Raw genomic sequence first — 6,000 nt, forward strand, 5'->3', positions numbered from 1 at the left:
GGTTAAGTTAAGTTAGGTTAGGTTAGCTTAAGTTAGGTTAGCTTAAGATGGCGTATAATGGGACTGGTGTCAATTAGAAGACATGAAAGACAATAAGAGAAAGTAAAAAAAAAAACTAAAAAACAGACACGCATAAAAAACCCACATAACAAAGCACATCAAAACAAAACTCACACCTGGCCGATGTAGAGCAACAAAGATTCTAATTACTGGAAACCGATAAATTGCGAGGAATGGGGACAATGACCCGTGTTCCTTGTGTGACTTTTATGACTCTAATATTTTGGTGCTGCTACTGACAGATGAAGCCGAGGCATATATTGGGGAAGCAGTGGTGTGCGTGCAAGGTTGGATAGCATGGCGTCGAAGGGTGTGCGTGCGGGGGATGATAGCATGGCGTCGAGTGGCGTTCAAGAAGGAATAAAAAAAAATATGGCAAAAAAAATAATATAAATAAAATCAGTTTGAGAAAAAATAATATAAAACGAGGGATCATGTGAAGAATAGGAACCTCAGTTTATTTTACCTGATAAATAAACATCCAATCGCTACCTGGGGGTTGGGTTCATTAGCATTAAGGGTATTTAACTATGAAGAAATATATGCTGGGATGCCTAATTTTCACGTGATACAAAAGTAACTATAACAGATAAAGAACTGCGTAATATCGTACCTTTTCCTGTTTACATTAGCAACTGGAGTAAAGAATAATAACTTGAGGTAAAAATATATTAAATACTGCGTTCTTGTATTTGTTAAAAGCGAGAGAGACAATTCTAATCAAAATCTGAAGATTTATATCAAAGTCTGTCTCCTCAGTACGCTGAACGAAGTATTGATAACTTACAATGAAAATCTCGGTATTAATTGCACTTTTGCAACTTTTTAATAAACAAAGCTAAAATGACTTTGAAGATATATGTATGTTAGACAGTATTCTGATAAAGTCGAGTGATAAGAGTGTTTATCAAGAGCTGTGGACCACTATATTCTGACACATTATATAGATGATTATGAATGAATAAAGAGTTAAAAAAATTTAATTTTTGGTTTTAGTTTGATATTATTTTATAACATTTAGCGACGACTCCAACAAAAGCTGTGACCTGATACAAGGTATCGCGTGACGTAAACAATACAAATAATTTAGAGAAATATTTTAGTGATCTTTTAACCTGTAATGCTTTAATGGTGTTTAGTTTTTATCATAAACTATAACCTACCATTTTCTATCAAGCTTTATGTTACATAAAACATTTGTACGCGCATTTAGGAAATGTATGTAGTTGTAATTTAACGCTTATGCTGCCTTTAGTGCCTTAGCACGAAGATTATATTTATAGTATCAAATTTTTATCCTGGTTGGGCCTTAAAAGCACAACGAACCATTTGGAACAGTTTAGACTCAGTATTGTGAACTCTAAACCTATCAAGGCAGATTGACGGGCACTGCACTCGACCGCCGTCAATTCCACATCTATAAATTTAGATCCTCATTCAAAATTAGGTGCGAACCAGAGACCATTAGGACAGGAAGCGAGTACTTTATTCACTTCGTCACCGTAATTCATGACATTATAAAAGGTGAACTATATAACGTTGGTGTAAAAGGTTCTTCCGTTATGCAAGAGAAAGACAGACAGGCAGAAACACACACACACACACACACACACACACACACACACACACATCTCAATACACCAATTAAGCAAAATAAGGTCAGGAATAAAATTAAATTGGACCTAGTATTTTCCCAATAAAAACAACAAAAACCCATTTCCAGATAATTTATGCAATTATTCAAGCACTGATGCCCTGAAATAATTATGCTAAATTAGTCCACATTTAGGAAAATAAAAAAGAAACATGATTTATATATTTTTGTTGGTGGAAGTCGGTAAAAAATGTGTCCAATATTTCCAACCAATTATTGGTCGAGAGAGAGAGAGAGAGAGAGAGAGAGAGAGAGAGAGAGAGAGAGAGAGAGAGAGAGAGTACAGTGTGTACTCTAGCAGAAACACTCACAAGCAGAGAGAGAGAGAGAGAGAGAGAGAGAGAGAATGTACGTTAGTGTGTACTCTAGCAGAAACACTCACAAGCAGAGAGAGAGAGAGATCCCCTTAAAATTGGTACGCACAACATATGTATTTTATACTGCCATCAGACACGCCAGGAACTCGTTTCCAATCAGCACATTCAGGTCCCAGTACTTTACCCTGTGATCCCAGAGCTGCCAGTGTTACCAGACCGATGCATGTGACTCACTGGCAGGGTTGGCAATACTGACAGCTCGTTCCGATGCTTCAAGCGTAATGGGGAGTGAGATTAGTGGATGATAATTGTGGCATTGGATAGATAGATAGATAGATAGATAGATAGATAGATAGATGCTTTAGGTCTTGTTGTGATGGGGGAACAACATAGCTTATACCATCTATTACAGCAGTAGGAGTGAGTGAACGACAGCTCCCCACAGATAAATATTTGATGCCTTGTTGTGGACGCTAAGGTCATCTATCATAGCGGGAAGAACAAGTTAATGGCAGGGAATGGAGAGAGAGTCTGTGATTCCTCTTCACTTGAGCCATCATGCTGTCTTGAGGGAAGAGGCTTGTGGAGATGGAAAATATATATCACTTGGCGGGAAATGCTAAAGGAAAAAACAAACTCACAAATAGTTTTTTTTTTATCTTTTAGAAATGTGATGAAATATTTCCACTAGGTTTTGGTTTTTAGTTATTAAAGGGGTTAATTGTTATTATTATTATTATTATTATTATTATTATTATTATTATTATTATTATTATTATTATTATTATTATTATTATACAGATGTTAATTTCGAATGTTTTTTGTTTTTAAATTTCTTGTGTAGTATAGAAACAATGACTTAGTAAAACTAGTTCCTATAGATTTGATGTTCCTTTGAGGGGCAAGTGTAGATACAGCACACTGATCACTAAACCTCTGTACACAAGAAGGGTGGGTTGCCGGCACTGCACTCAACCACCTTCACTTCCCCAAATATAAAGTTAGGTACCCATATATAAGTAGTGGGTAGACTTGGGAACCCCGAGCACGATCCAATGACCCTTAGAGTAGGAGACGAGCATTGAATCCACTCGACCACCGTACTCCTGAAATTTACTGAATGATACTTAAAGATCATGGCAGTGGAAGCCCATATAATAATCAACAGGTTTATCTTATTTCACGGTACTTAATATGGGTATAGATATAACAGAGAAAGTATTTAGCTTATAGTTATATTAAGACTGAACTTTGAGAGTGGATGAAAGAGCGACTGACGAAATGATAAAATTAGTTATTTTTATTTTCCAACTCAAGAATTTATATGATAACCTGAGTACTATAAACCTATTAGATCACCAAAACGTCCTATATGAAGATTATTTTATACATTTTTTATATGAGAGCTTTAGTTGTTGTGGATGTAGATAGGTGTTCATACTGGGTGATGCCGAGTTGACCATTTAGGAGACAGCGGCGCGCGAGCATGAGTGGAGAGCATATGGTCGAGCGATTCATGAGGATGGATGTATACTGCTGTTGGGTGGTATGACCTGAGGCGAGGCTGGGTGAGTAAACCAGATCAATACCTGAGACCAAAGTACAACAAATGTATTACAGCAAAATGAATGAATGAATGAATGAAGGGAAAAACCTGCCTGTGTTTGTTGCTTTTCATTCCGTAAACCACAATCATGAAAACAAGAATGACAAGAGTGAAAAAAAAAATAATAAATCAACACAAAAACTAAACAAAACTTAATAGTCACGCTTCGAGAATTTAGGTACCACAATAAACAACATCCCATACATGAAGGGGAGGACACAGTGTAGTAGAGGTGATGATAGATCAATAGAACCTAAGCTATTGTTTAAGCCTGTAACACTCACTCAATCTATGGTTGGATTCTGGACGCCTGGCTGTAGAGGACGATAACAACAGAGGGAGGGAGTGATGGAAGGGGGTGGAGGGAGGCTAGAGATGGGGGAGGGGGAGGTTGTGGGAGGCTGGAGGGAGGGAAGAACTGAGTTAGGGGTATGAGTAGGGAGGGAAATTGGAGGGAGAGAGAGAGAGAGAGAGAGAGAGAGATTTGGGCATGTTAAATAGGAGTCATTGACATTTCTTTATAGACGTAATAATAATAATAATAATAATAATCATAATAATAATAATTTTATTGCTGTACTAAAATCATAGAACAATCTCTCATACTGTATATTTGTTATGGTGCCCGGAAATAGATGGATAACGCTCCATTTATCCAATGATTCTCTCGACTGGTAACGGTGGGAGGGGCAGCTGGCCATTTACTTTATTATATAACAGCATATGAATGTTGTGTACCAGGTAAGTTACACACACACACACACACACACACACACACACACACACACAATACTACTACTACTTTGCTGTCACTCGGAATCGAATATGACGATCGTCCAGTTATGCTACAATGACTAGAGTTATTCGGGATGTCGCATTAATTAGTGAGTTTTCAGGTGACTAAAGAAGCCGATACGGGACCGGCAGAGTCGTTCACAGATGTTGCACATGTGGAGGGCTACATCAAGTGCGGGAGGGGCGGTGGCAGTGTCTTTCCGGCGTTTGCGCTTGTCTGCCTCGGTATACAGTCGGGCTAACTTGAAAGTATTGACACCTTCTCGTGTGGTGCTCCTCCAAGCGTTACGATGTGGAGTAATCGTCTCCCAGGTGAGGGGATCGATTTGGCACTTTTTCAGGTTTGTCTTAAGACTATCCTTATACCTTTTCAGTTGCCCGCCAGCGTTACGTTTACTATTCGTTATGTGACTGTAAAGTAGCTACGTTGGCAGTCTACTGTTGTCTATGCGGGTAACATGGCCAGTCCAGCGTAGTTGTTCATGGATAATGGTAGCCTTGATGCTCCTACAGTTGGTGTCAGCAAGAATACTGGCATTTGTTCTCTTGTCTTCCCAGCGTACTCGGAGGATGGAACGTAGATTACGTTGGTGAAAGTTTTCAAGTGCCTTGAGGTGCCTCTTGTATGTGACCCATGTCTCGCTGCACATATAGCAGGGTGGGGAGAACCACTGCTCGATATACGTGCAACTTTGTAGATAATTTCAGCTCCCGACAGCTGATGACACGGCTTCGGAGTCTGTGAAAGGCTTGACATGCACATCTGATCCGATGCTGAATCTCTTCATCGATGTCTACGGTGTTGGGCAGGTGGGAGCCTAGATACCGAAAATGGGTAACATTAGAGAGGGTAGTACCGTTAAGATGGATGGATGGTGAAGGTGTGTCTGAACCACGGGCAGGTTGAAAGAGAATCTGAGTCTTATGTACAGTCAGCAAAAAACAAAATGTTCTGCAACCCTAGGTCTGATGGCCTCTGCAACGATCACTAATTGAGGCCATGTTAATTTGGTAAGGTTGGTATTTCTGGTTGTGTGATGCATTGTATAACCAGTTTGATGTATTTTTGATATCTTATGGAGTTAATACAGATAAGTTAACTAGAATCACCCGCGTAAATGAGTGTTGTTCAGAATTCTTGGTCCGGCGTGGCATATTGTATAACATCATAAAGGTGCAGGGAATTTTGTTGTTGACTGTACTTTCACTTGAAGGCCGAAGTGTGCATACGCATCTGCGTAGGTGTTCAGGATCGCCTGTAGGTCGCGTTCAATGTGAGCAACAAGTGTGAGGTCGTCTGCATACTGAATTTCAGTAATTTAAGTTGCCGACACCTTTGTTCTTGCCTGGAGTCGTCTTACGTTGAAAGGACCCTTCATGCGGTACTCGATGTCCACCCCACCGGCTAAATTGGCACTGGCACAGGTAAGGAAGACAGCCAAGAAAACGGAAAAGAGTTGGTGCCAGTACACACCCTTGTTTAACTCCCGTTTGGATGGGGAAAAACTCAGATTGGGTGCCATTGTGCAGGACACTGCCGTTCATGCCGTCGTGGAGTTGCCTCACAA

Source organism: Homarus americanus, unplaced genomic scaffold, assembly GCF_018991925.1.
Source record: "Homarus americanus isolate GMGI-L3 unplaced genomic scaffold, GMGI_Hamer_2.0 scaffold32583, whole genome shotgun sequence".
Lineage (NCBI taxonomy): Eukaryota > Metazoa > Arthropoda > Malacostraca > Decapoda > Nephropidae > Homarus > Homarus americanus.